Here is a 13926-nt window from a genome sequence, read left to right as displayed (position 1 = left end):
TTCCTTGTATCTTTCCAGTATATTATTATCTTTCCAGGCACCTAGGTTCACAATCTCAGAGGCATTCTTGCCTCTTCGCTCTTTCACTCCCCACATGCCATCCGTTGCTAAATCTTGTAAATCTCATCTCCCCATCTCACATGCCTTCAATGTTTTCACTCACCTGACTGCTCCCAACCCACCCCAGTCAGTCCTTCTTCACCTCCTGCTTGGGCTGTTTTTCAGAGACTCCTGATTGATTTCCTACCTCGAGCCTTCTTGTCTGAATCACCCAGCTACCAAATCGATCTTCCTAAAGCACAGGACTATCTGTATCACTCTCCTGACTGGTGACTTTCAATGACAACCAGTACCAAGAATTAAATACAAACTTCCCAGTCTTTTTCAATCTAACTCCAACCTGCCATCATGGTCTTTTTATATTATTCCCCTTTTGCATACACTGTACTGGCTATGTTCCACCTTTTGCCCATATTTTGCATAAATTGTTGTCCATGTCTAGTATATAAATCTCAAAATGGGATCATGAGTCAGACAGGACTGAAACAACTTAACAATAATAAAAGAATGTACTTCAGAAACCCTAGCTTCGTTCAAGTCTCAACTCAGCTGTTTCTGATTACCCCAAGGTATTTCTGACCTCCTAATTCCCAATTCAAAGGTAGTTAGGTGGTCAGTGATTAGAGAGCTGGATCTGGAGTGAGGAAGATGAGTTCAAATATGACCACAGACAGTTATTAAATATGTGACCCTGGGCAAGTCACTTAACATCTGCTTGCTTTAACCACTGGAGAAAGAAATGATAAATCACTCCTGATATCTTTGCCAAGAAATTCCCCTAGACAGAATTGTGCTTGAAGTTATGGCATGACTGAACAACAGCAATAAAGACCACAAATAACCTTATACTTTATTTATGTAGCAAACTGCTCAAGCACTCCTATTTGCTTCTCATACTACTACTGAATTCTGACCAGAATGGATATAAACATTTCTTTTCCATTGTGGATAGTAGTTATCAACAGACTTAAAATTCTCTTTTTCCTTTTGCTACCTACAGCCAGAGATAAGACTTCAGGGTTAGATCTATCTCATTCTCTCCTCTGGGGATGATGCCTCCTCAGCTATTTCCTCCCAACTGTAGTTTCCAATAATTATTCCCTGTCTAGCAAAACCTGAGGTTAATGTTGAATATGAATATCCAAAACAAAGAAAGATAAATTTTTCCTGTGGCAAAAGTGAAAAGTTTCAGGTTTCCATGAGAAACCCCAAGAGGAGTAGGGAAATATAAGATTATTGCCTTTGGGCAATAATGTTTCAGGAGGGAAGCACCTGTTCCTAAAGTCCTCCTGCCTATTAAGTCAAATACCCCTGCTCCCAGAATCCTGGCCCTTTTCTTTGTGTTTACTTCTGCCTTCCCTTCCCTTCCCCCCCTCCACATGTCTTCTCATAGTTCCCTTTCTTGAACTCCATCTATTCCTTCTATTAAGTTGGGTACCTCTTCAAGTCTTCAGCCTAGAGTCATGAACTTTTAATAGTCATCCCGAGGAGTATCCCATTCATTCTTCATTCTGTCCAGTTGCTTCTGATATAATATAGCCAAAGGATTCATTTTCACTTCATAAAGGGATCACACATATATCACACACACACACACACACATATATATTACAATTAGCTAGAGGCCTCATTGCCTGCCTCTTTTCTAAGATTAGGGAACTTTTGAAGATCATTCCCTTACAAATATATTTTGTATGATCCTATCTGTGTATATGTTGTTTCCCCCATGAGCAGGTACTTAATGAATGATTGATGCATAAAGGAATGACTGGGTGAATTAAGGGGAAAGCCAAATGCCCACTTCTCAGGGATGCTGTAAGAGATCCAGACTAATTATTGGAATGGATGCTCTTGAAGGTACTTATCAACCCTCAGATTCTGTGCTTTTATGCTTACTATGGTCTAGTGCCCTAGTGTTTGTGATGTGGTGTTTGTCCTTCATTCTCAAAGAAGACCATACATCAGGGAGGTGATGGCATGACAAGCAATTGACTTTGATTTGAGTGGGGACTGCGCTATGTCACCTGTTCTACCCTTCCACAGCCATCTGGATCCAGTGGCCAGATCTGGATCGGGATGACTGGAGAGGGCCTTGGATGTGAGGCAATCAGGGTTAAGGGACTTGCCCAAGGTCATGCAACTGGTTTGTTCCTGTCCTCCTGATTCCAAGACCAGTGCTCTATCCACTGCACCACCTCTAATGCCCCCACACACACTAACACAGTTTAACCTTATTGAGAACCTTGAGTCCTCTCTCATGTTTACCTTTGATGCTTCTCTTGAGTCTTGCTTTTAAATATAGATTTTTCTATTCATTTCTGCTCTTTTAGCAGGAATGGTTGAAAGTCTTCTATTTCATTAAATATGTATTTTTGTTCCTGGAGAATTATACCCAGTTATTCTTGGTTGTAATTCTAGCTTCTTTGTCTTCTTGAATATCATATTCCAAAACCTCTGATCTTTTAATGTTCAAGTTACTAAATCTTGTGTGATCCTCTCTCAATAGATAATCATTTCCTCTTGGCTGCTTGAAGCATTTTCTCTTTGATCTGAGAATATTGGAACTTGGTTTTGATAGTATTCTTAGGAATTTTCATTTTGGGATCTATTCCAGAAAGTGATCAGAAGGATTCTTTTGATTTCTATTTTACTCTTTGAATTAAAGATATTTGGGGAAGTTTTCCTTGATAATTGCTTGAAAATTAAGTCTAAGCTCTTTCTTTGATTGTAGCTTTTAGTTAATCCAATAATTCTTTTTTTTCCAGATTTTAAAATATGTTATTACATAATCTTTTCATGGCACCATCAGGAGTAACAGAAAACATTATTCCCAGTTTATAAACCACATCCTGAAAAATATACATTTTTATTTATATATTTATAACACCCCACCCCATAATCCCACCACCTAACTGTAGATCTTTCACTTAAAGCAGGAAACTATTCTCTTCAATAAGAAAATATATATGGAAGCTAAATGAAAAATACAGTTAGAAGAATTACTGGAGCAGCTTGGTCCTGGGAAGGGGTAAAGGGGTTAAGTCTCTAGGCTCAGCAGGATGTGCAACTGGGATCCATTAAAGGTGGAGAGGTATAATGTATAAAAAGGCAGCGTAAATTAAGGTGGGCTCTGGCTTTCTTGGTCCATTAGGAGATGGCCTTCACCTCAGGGAGAAAGGCTTCCCAATACGTCACCAACTGCTGCTGTGAATACAGAAGGGTTTCAAGGTACTTGTTTCTGAAGTCCTTGGATTTCTCTTTCTCAAACCTTATCACTTCCTTGCGGACCACTGTCAAAATTCGTTCAAAGTCCCTTTCATACTGAGTCACACGAGACTCCTATTCTGCAATCTCATCTTTGGCTTGCTACAGTTTGTCAGGTTTATTGGCCCACAAAAGCCTTGCCTCAGTTTCCCATTTCTTCTGCAACATAGTCTGGGCATCCTGCCAATGATGCCAAGCCTTCATTCGATGGTCAAAGGCACCCCTGACTATGGCCAGGAGGCGAATGTAGTCACTCAGAAGCTCAGCTAAGAGGAAGAAGTCATTGCTGGCTTGCTCCTGGTGCAGCTGTTCGATCTTCTCCTCCACCTCTGCCAGCTGGGACAGAGCCCGGGACAGGGCAGTGTTGTCCTCAGATCTGCCTAGCATGGCCAGACTCTTTGCAAACTGTGCTGTGTTGAGTGCTAACTCTTTCCTATGATTGACTAGAGTTTCTACAACAGTATGCAGTTTCCGTAAACGTTGCTCCTCACACTCCACCTCCTGGAGTTTCTCCTCAAACCAAATATCAGACTCATTCATCTTGATGGTCATTTTGCTCACTGCATCAGTAGCTTTGTTAAACATCTTGAGGAGACCAGCTCCACTTAATGTCTGTGTACCCACTGCTCGTGGCAACTCTTCCTTTTCTAAGAACTCTCTGACATCAGGATCCTGTAACATGGTGGGATGATTCACAATCCTCTGAAGATACCTTTCTAGGACAGCCTTTCTTTTTTCTATAAATTCTGCAGAAGAAGAATCTTCTTTCCCAACTTTTACTTTAGTCATTCCTATTAAGCTCTTCTCTGGAGGAGGAGGGACAATAAATCCATTCTGCGAGTGTTTCTCTGAAAGTTTCTCATAGAGTCCCAAAAAAATCACTAAATCTTCTTTTCACAGAAAATTGCTTACTTCTAAACATTGGTAAGCTGATCTGTGTTGTAACTTTGTAGGCCACATAAGCATTCATACCATCTCCTATCTTTTCTGGATCTGTTATGCAAATTGTCAGATCAAACTGGTCCTCTTCTTCTTCTTCCAGCTCCTCATATTTCTTTGGCTGTGACTTGCAAGAAGAATTTGAGACTTCTTGGGAAGTGAATGAAGGAGGCACTTTGACCAACTCATCCTTCTGGTGGTTGTGTGTGCTATCCAGAGATAGTTCTACCGTGGCATCTGCAAAGAGGTCCTGTTGATCTTGGTCCAGCTCTTCATGGACTCCATTCTCTTTGGAGTTGCTAGTGATTGGTGGAGGGGATGCTCTCTTCAGGGACAGGGACTTACTGGAGGCTTCCGTGAAGATGTTGTGGCCCTTGGCGTTGCTGTCCCCGGCCTCAGGCTCCAGGCCGCCAGCCACCCCCTCGGGCCCCGGGGGGCCAGTCCAATAATTCTTAAATTCTCCTTGATCTATTTTTCAAGTTAGTTGTTTTTTCAGAGATATTTAATATTTTCCTCTTTTTTTTCATTCTTTTGACTTTGTTTTTATTGATTCTTGATATCTCATGGAGTCATTACTTGCCCTGTTTTATTTTTTAAGGTTTTTTTATTAGTGAATTTTTGTGTTTTCTTCATTATTAATCCAATTCTGTTTTTTAAAGTGACATTTTCTTCAGCATTTTTGGTGTGATTTTTTTCCTAGTTTTTTTTTTGCAAGGCAAATTGGGGTTAAGTGGCTTGCCCAAGGCCACACAGCTAGGTAATTATTAAGTGTCTGAGACCGGGTGTGATTTTTTAATATAATTTTCTTGTATCACCTTCACTTTTCCCCCCATCTTTTCTACACCATTCTTTTCTCTTTATTTGATTCCTCCAGTAATTCTTGTAGGACTTGTGTCCAATTAGCATTTTTCTTTGAAGCTTTGTTTTGTAGCTGTTTTCATACTGTTCTATTTTTCTTCTGAACTCAAAAAATTAAACAAGAATAGAAAAAAGATAATTGCACATAAAGCTACAAATCTATTATATACAACTTATTCTTTTAATTATATATTAAATTTATCATGTAACTTTTCCCCTTTTTTAAACTTTCCCCCAGATGGTTGCTATCAAACACAAATATGTATATGTATGTGTGTGTATATATATATATATATATATTTTATATATATAAAATTATTTTATACTTGCTTCTGTTCATCATTTCTTACTTTGAGTTTATCTTGGTCTTCTCTGCCTTGACAGTGGCTCTTTATGTTCAAATTCTTTTTTGTTATTGATTACTTATTTTTACAGTCTACTTCATTTTTACAGTCTATTTCTTGACTTTGAACTGTATGTTAAAATTGGGGTCTGCTCACCAGGGAAAGGGGGAATGAAGATGCATTATCCCAAGCTTCAAGTTTTTTTGTGTTGCTGTTTTCATAGCTAGTTCTGGTAGTCTTCAAATTTTTGGTGCTTCCAAGGTGGTATGATCCTGGGAAATATATGGTCACTCTTCTCCTGTTCTTCACCCTGTCTTTTACCTGGGCAGGGCCCCATGTCCCCTACAATCACAGGTGCTAGCCTTGGATCTATTACCAGGCCCCTGCTTTCTTGTGTTTGACACTAGCATTTCAACTGTGTACAGGCAATAAAATTGCCAGTCAGTACCAACTGAATCCAGTGTCAGAAAAAGGTTCCCTGTGATATCTTTTTTGCTGTTTTTGGTTTGGGGGTTAAGTGACTTGCCCAAGGTCACACAGCTAGGTAATTATTAAGTGTATGAGGCCGGATTTGAACTCAGGTCCTCCTGACTCCAGGGCTGGTGCTCTATCTACTGTACCACCTGGCTGTCTCCTGTAATCTCTTTCTGATTGACTGGCTGACCCCCTTTCTGTCTCTGCGATGAGAGCTCCCAAAGTTGTCTGTACTGCTGCTGTTGTAGGGCCTCTTCTTGCTATCACTGAGAGTATGGGCTCCAGTAAGGATTCCACCCTATTGACACACATGTCCCTTGTTAACCTCCTAAGTATTCTTAGGCCAAAAGAAAAATGTTTTATTCTGATTTTTTTTTTGTTGGTTCTGCCACTTCAAAATTTGATCTGAGGTGTGATTTTAAAGTTTTTGGAGGGGAATGTTGAGAAAATTCACCTAGTTTGCTTCTGATCCACCATCTTGGTGGATGATGAAACTTTATCAATCAATCCTTTAGTGTGTATTTTGAAGTATCTAATATGTATCAAGAAATATCATTTTTGTGGCTCTTGAAGTTCCTCAGCTCTGGGGACAGGCACAGACAAGATGGGTTTGTTTTTGTATCCCCTATTCTCTTTCCCTGTCCATCCTGCCTTCTCTGGTATCTGCCACTAATTGCTTTGGGAAACTCAACTTATTAAAGAATCATCTTACTGATCTGATAAATGTAGATCTTCCTTGCTGACGTGCATAATAAACTGCATTTCCGTATAGTTTTAAGGTTTACAAGGCTCTGTTCTCATAAAACCCTTAGGAGGTAGGGAGTATTGTAGACAGAATGGGGGATCTGGATTTACATTCTGTCTTTCTCATTTACTATCTAGGTGATCTGGAGAAGGTGACGGAAAAGGTCCAGGCACTGTATACTGCGCAGGTATTATCTCATTTGAGAAAGTAACAACCTCTCCTTGCCTCTGTTCTTCATTTGTAAAATAAAAGTTTAGGATGAAATGACTTCAAAGGTCCCTTGCAGCTCAAGATCTACTGATGTTTCATTTTGGGAGACTGTCATTCAGTTGAGAAGCATTTATTAACCCTTATTATTGCACAGTAAGTTCTAGAGATAACAGAGAAAGGCAAGTACATGGTCTCTGCCAAGGCCATACAAGACACACCAACAAAAAGCAATCTCAGGGGAAAAAGGAGGACATGGGGCCCAGAAATGGGCTTGGAATTTGTGGAAAGTGGAAGTGGAGGTGAGGAGATTACCTTGCCCATGGCTGGATAGCTAATAAGATTTTTTTTTAGGTTTTTGTAAGGCAGTGGGATTAAGTGACTTGCCCAAGGTCACAAAGCGAGGTCATTATTAAGTGTCTGAGGCTGGATTTGAACTCAGGTCCTCCTGACTCCAGGGCTGGTACTCTATCCATGGCACCACCTAGCTGCCCCACTAGTAAGTTGGTTTTTTGTTTGTTTGTTTTTTAGTTTTTAGGGGGTTTTTTTGCAAGGCAAATGGGGTTAAGTGGTTTGCCCAAGGCCACACAGCTAGGTAATTAGACCGGATTTGAACCCAGGTACTCCTGACTCCAGGGCTGGTGCTCTAGCTGCCCCTACTAGTAAGTTTTAAAACCAGGATTTTAATAATTTTTTTTTCTGATTTCAAATTTCAGAAGAAAAAGATAATATCACACAAACCTATGGTGAGGAGGCAGGCAGGCTTTGGCTGGACCCAGGACATTCAATCCAGCCATATATTTCTGGCCCAGAAACTCAGAGATGGTGCAGAAGGGCACCCGAGGCTCCTCTCTCCCAGGAGCCTCAGAGGCCACTGGCAGTGCCACAAGGTCAATGATGGGAACCTGTGGCTTGGGTGGGGGTGGGGCAGAGGGAAGTGGGAGTCAAGTCAAGGGTAGTACAAGGAATGGCATGTGCCCGGAACTGATTTATTCTTCTAAAATGTACTCCTGGGGAGGGCCCCTGAAGGACTTGCTTCCTGGGGTGAGGGAAGAATACCGCCTGTTGTCTGCCCAGGGGAGACAATGGCCACTCTGTGTGCACGTGGAATCAGCTGCCCTTGTTGCCTCCCCCATGATTACAATACTGCCCAGTTGGAGGCTGCCCTCCCCGGCATCCTCTCCCCCTTTCTCTTCCTCCTTCCCCCCCAGGGGAGCAGGGAAATGGGAGTTCATCCCCATCCTCCCCTCTTTCTTTGTCTCTGTCTCTGTGTCTCTATCTCTTCTCTCTGTGTCTCTGTGTCTACCTCTGTTCTTCTCTGTCTCCATCTCTCATCTGTCTGTCTGTCTGTCTGTTTGTCTGTCTGTCTCTCTCTCTCTCTCTCTCTCTCTCTGTCTCTCTCTCCTGTCTTTCTGTCTCTGTCTGTCTCTCCTCTGTCTCTGTCTCTCTCTTTTTCTTTCTAACCACACTCTTGGCAGCAGTGGTAGCAGTGGCAGCAGCCCCAGCAGCCAACCTCCCGGCCCACTTGGCTCTCAGTGGGTTTAGGATTTCAATTGCAGGTTTCTGCCATCCCTCATTTAGTGTGGCCTCTTTTCTTCCCTTTCTGTCTCTCTGTCTGTCTCTCTGTGTCTCTTTGTGTCTCTCTCAGCATCTGTCTGCCTCTGTGTCTCTGGGTTTATGTCTGTGTCTATGCTTCTCTCTCTCTCTCTCTCTCTCTCTCTCTCTCTCTCTCTCTCTCTCTCTCTCTCTCTGTCTCTCTCCAGTACAAGAAGCAGGCTCTGATCCCAGCGTAATCTGGGCAAGGCTGATGAGGAGGGAGCCAAGGCTGCCTGCCTGGAAGATGCCAAGCTGGACTCCGAGGTGCCTGGCCAGGGCACAGGGCACAGGGTGCTAAGCTCCAGGGAACAAGGCAGCTTTTCCTTGGTGGCTCGTGGCTGCAGCTGCTCCTGCCCAGACCAGCCATAGCTATCACTAGGAAACTGGCCAAGAAAACCTTTCTTCAGGATCCTGACTGGTGCCAGTGGGCAGCCGGCCAGAAAGTAAGAAATAACCAATTAGACCAACGCCCTTCTGGGCAACAAGGGCCCTGGGTGGGCCTGGAAAATAGGAGAGGCTGGCCTGGGGTTCCAGCAGCTGCAGGTGGGACCTTTTCCCCATTAGATCTGCAAACAAGCAGGACAATTGGGCTTTGAACAAATATAAAGTGACCTGCTTTTATGTGATTTGTTACCTGGGCTGTAGGGTCACAGGTAGCATGGTGAAGTTACTGGGCTTGTCCTGAAATGCTTGACACTATTAGAGCTAGAAGAATCCCAGTTAGTCAGTCACCAAGCACTTTGTATATACCAAGCACTGCAATAGACCCTGGAAATACCTAGAAAATTGAAAAAGAAAATGAAAACAACTCTTTGAGATTAATCCAGTTCCTTAATTTTTTGTTTTGTTTTGTTGCAAAGCAATGGGATTAAGTGATTTGCCCAAGGTCACACAGCTAGGTAATTATTAAGTGTCTGAGACCTAATTTGAATTCAGGTCCTCCTGACTCCAAGGTGGGCACTCTATCACTGCACCACCTGGCTGCCCCTCAATTGCTTAGGTTTTAAAACAAAATCCAAGGGCCCAGGAATTTGTCTAAAGTATACACAAAAAAAGTGGCAGAGTTATGACCTCTCACCATTGTATCTCACTTCAATGTCTTTCCAAAATAACAACAGAAAAACTGATGGAGTTATGACCCTTTAAGGTCTGGAAAGTCCCTAATAACAATAGGTCACCTGACTCTCATAATAACTCTGTGATGTATTCTAGGAATTATCCTCCCCATTTTATGTATGAAGAAACTAAGGTTAAGAATTTGTCCAGGAGCAGTTAGGTAGTGCAGTGGATAGAGCACTGGCCTTGAAGTCAGAAGGACCTAAATTCATATGTGGCCTCAGACTCTTATCTAGCTTTGTGAGCTTGGGCAAGTCACTTAAACCCATCGTCTTGCAAGAAACAAAACAAAACAGAATTAATCCATTAGACCCTTTCCCTTCATTTATTGAGTGTGTCCTATATGCAAGGCAATTGTGCTAGTTTATGGGGATACAAAAGTTAAAAATAAAAAAAAATAAAAATAGAGGTAGATGCTACCTTAAGAAAAGTTGAATTCAATAGAAGAGAAGAGACAAATAATTCAGACACTAGGTAATATTTGATAAGGACCCAGGAGGAAGTCTTGCTAAAATGTGGCCATCTTTCTTATCTTGAGCTCTAGCTGATAAATAATTCACCCTAAGATGTTAGAGGTTTAATAAGCCAAATTTTGAAAGAGATGGCTTGACTAGCAATTCTTAGTGAAAAGAATGATTTTTATAAGAGTGAAATTTCAAACAGGAATAGAATGAACATAAATAGAAATAGGAAACTCTGACTTCCCATGCCTATTATGCCTATGGTTAAAGTAGACTACCTAGGGGGATCTGAATACTTGATTTTTTTAAATGGGGTTTTTTGTTCTCAGGGAGATAAACTGAGGCAGAAGGAAAGTAAATCACACCTTACCTTAATTTTGTCACTGCTGGAGATAATTTGCTTTTGTAAATTTAGATTAACATAAAGGATTTAAATTGGGCAACCAAGTAGAAAGCCTGAGCTTTTTCTTTCAAATTATTCTTTTTTCTTTTCCTTACTCTCTCCACCTCACTGGTCTTTGCTATCCCTGGATTCCACTAGCATGTGCAAGAGCTGTTGTGTGTAGAAAACTGTGACATTACAAAGTTATGTAAGAGAAAGAAACTGTCCTTGTAGAGAAATGAATGTAGAATGGAAGCATCCTGAAAGCAGGAGATGCTTCTGTAGTTTTTTGGTTTTTTGTCTTTACACTAGGACATCGGGGCAGGTGCAGACAGCAGGGTTACATTTCCATTTCTGTTGCTAAAATAAGTACTGTGGCTTGCAGATCCTGAACATTGAATAAATCTTTCTTGGATTTTATAATCTAGTAAAATTGAAACTTTATAACTGGAAAGGATTATTCTGGCCTCATCTTCCATGGCCATGTAGTAATTAGAAATCAAGTCATTAATCAGAAAAAAAAAAAACCAAAATCAGCATTACCACTTCCCCAGAAAAATGTGGCAGCAAACTCCTGGATGCCTCCTTTCACTCTATCAGTGACTTTTCTAGATCAAAATACCCTTTCCTATCTACCAGTCCTGTGATCTTGTTCTCTCTCTCTCTCTCTCTCATCTTCTTAAGGGCAAGAACTGTATGGATTTTGTGTGCTCAAGACTTAGCAAATTACTAGTCATAGAAAGATTTATTACATGCATATTCACCCAACTAGGGAAGTCTGAAAACATTTATTAAGTGTTCCCTATTTGTTTGGTATTGTTCTAAGCTCTTGTAATAGAAATGGGGTGGAGTTAGGGGTAGAGTGAACATGGTGGAGAATTAAGGGCAGAGCCCGAAAAAGAATGAAGAAGGGAACACAGCTGACCTGGGCACTTTGCTTCAAATGGAGGTCCTGGGAGGGACTGACCAATCAGAAGAAAGGATACAGGAGTATCGTGAACATCCTGAGTGAGAAGGCTGCTGTGGAATGGTGGAGATAATTATTTATTCATTCATTCATCATTTGGCCAATTCCACCAAATGTCTCACAGAGGGCAGGCAAGCTAGCCTTGCTGAAGCAGCAAAGCACACAAGAGGCATCATGGGTCATCCATCACCTTGACTGCCATCTTCCCTCAGATCCTGGTAGAGACAGCCCAGGACTTTGAATCCAGGAGCCTTGAGAAGAGCAGTGCTCCCAGCTCAGTACCTTCAGCCATCATCCTTGGAAGCAATCCCTGTGGAGCTGCAGCCTGGCAACTGCTCCTGCCGATGATTCAGTCACAGATCCTGAAGACCCAGAAAGGAAGCTCTTGCCATCAAATTCCTTGGCACTGTCAGATGGCTCAGCATCAGAATCTTAGAGGATTTCAGCAGAGTGAATGACTTGGAAGAAAAGGCATTACATGTACTTTGCTGCTAGATCCCCGGACATTAACTTGTGGCTGAGACCTTCAATATGTTGTCCCCCTATTGGATCAGGAATTACTTGAGATCAGGGTCTGGTTTGCTTTTCTATTTGTATCTACAGGACTTAGCACAGAGATTTTCACCTAGTAAACACTTAATAAATAGCTTATTCAACCATTCATCTTGCCTCATTTTACATAGGATAATACTGAGAGTCATTAAGTTTATGTGACTTACCTGGAGTCCCACAGGATTGGGAAATAGAATTGGGACCTTGGAGATTCATGCAGAGTTCTACCCCTCACCCCCAAACATACCATATTTCTGTGTTTTTATTTTGTTTGTTTGTTTGTTTGTTTTGAGTAGAGATGAAAAACAGCCCTTTAGGAGTCAATGGGATCTGGTAGAACTGCATTTTCCTCCAGAAGGATTCCAAGAAGAAGTTGGAGATTGGATTAGAGTTCTAATTGGCTACCCGTGAGCATCTGATAATTCTCCAATTATTGAAATCTGATTTTACTTGAACAAAAAGACATTTGTATAAAAATAGTTCTCACATATAAACTTTTTCTCTTCTAATTTAGAATTCTAAATCGATTTTTAACAAAGTGATTTTCTTAAAGCATGTGTTTGTTTCTGTTACTCTCCTTTTCAAGAAACTCCAATGTCTCCCTATTACCTCCAGGATCTATCATCAAGTCCTCAACTTTAAAGTCCTCTACAACCTGACTTCTCCCTTCTTTTCCAGTCTTCTTAATGTCATTTCCATCCACGCACTCTATAATCCAGTGACTTTGACCTACTATTCTTCTTTGCACATGAAACCCTATCTCCTGACTATACTTTTTCAGAGACTCTTCATGATGTATAGAATGTTCTCCTTTCTCACATCAGTCTCCTGGTTTCAAGACTCACTCAAATTCCACATTCTGAAGGAATCCTCCCTAGTCCTCACCTCTAATGACTTCATCTGGAATTATCTTTAATTTTCACTCTCCATCTCTTGTACCTATGTAGTTATTAGAATGTGAGCTTCCTGAAGGTCAGGACTATGATTTAGTGCTCAGCACATGCCTCATACTTGCTTGATAAACGTTTCTTAACTGTAAAGCTGGGTCTGGGACTGGAAGAAATAATAACAAAATTTAGGTAGCAATTTAAAGGTTTTCAAAGTGCTTTTACTTATGTTACCTCTAGAGTTCAAATTTACAGAGTTTTAAGGCTTAACTAGGCATTTCACACACATAATCTCATTGACCTCCCCAGCAATATTATGTGGGTGGCACTATTATTATTCTGATTTCACAGATGAGAAGACCCATGCTGAGAGAGATAAAGTGAATAACTGGTAATAGAATGATTAGTAAATGTCTGAGGCAGAATTTGAACTCCAGTCTTAAGGTACAGTCATGATAACACTTTAATACAAGTCAATAATGTGGAAGCCATGAATTAGAGACTGAGAAGTCAGTGATTTATTATGAATGAACAAATAAATAATATCTAAGAATCAGGAGAAGATGAAGGAAGAAGGAAGAAAGAAAAGGAAAAAGGAAGAAGAAAGAAGAAGAGAAGCAGAAGAAAAAGAAAAGAAGAAAAGAAGCCGAAGAAGAAGAAGAAGAAGAAGAAGAAGAAGAAGAAGAAGAAGAAAGAAAGAAAGAAAGAAAGAAAGAAAGAAAGAAAGAAAGAAAGAAAGAAAGAAAGAAGTGGAGGAAGAGAAGGAAAAGAAAATGATAAGAATAATAATAACATTTTTATAGTTCTTAAAGTTTGCAAAGTACATAACAAATATAATTCTCATGACAACTTAATGCTCATGACAACTTAGCAAAGGAGGTGTTAATATTATCTTTATTTTACAGATTAGACAACTGAGGTAGGCAGAAGTTAAATGTCTTATCCAGGTACCTAAGCTAGTAAGTATATGAGACCAAATTTGAACTCAGCTCTTCTATTCACTTAGAAGAGAAATAGACATTCAATGATTGTCTCTAGACAGGAGTTCAGCTATGTGAAGAAGCACATTCAGGA

At 40.7% G+C, this 13926-nt stretch overlaps 1 pseudogene; it reads right to left on the bottom strand.

The window, feature by feature from the left end:
* Positions 1-3070: 3070 nt before the first annotated feature.
* On the bottom strand, positions 3071-5802 carry LOC141489478 (sorting nexin-1 pseudogene; annotated as a pseudogene).
* Between the last annotated feature and the right edge of the window lie 8124 nt (positions 5803-13926).

This window comes from Macrotis lagotis, chromosome 5, assembly GCF_037893015.1.
Source record: "Macrotis lagotis isolate mMagLag1 chromosome 5, bilby.v1.9.chrom.fasta, whole genome shotgun sequence".
NCBI lineage: Eukaryota > Metazoa > Chordata > Mammalia > Peramelemorphia > Peramelidae > Macrotis > Macrotis lagotis.
The sequence above is the reverse complement of the archived record's forward strand: the minus strand, read 5'-3'. Positions and strand labels throughout refer to the sequence as shown.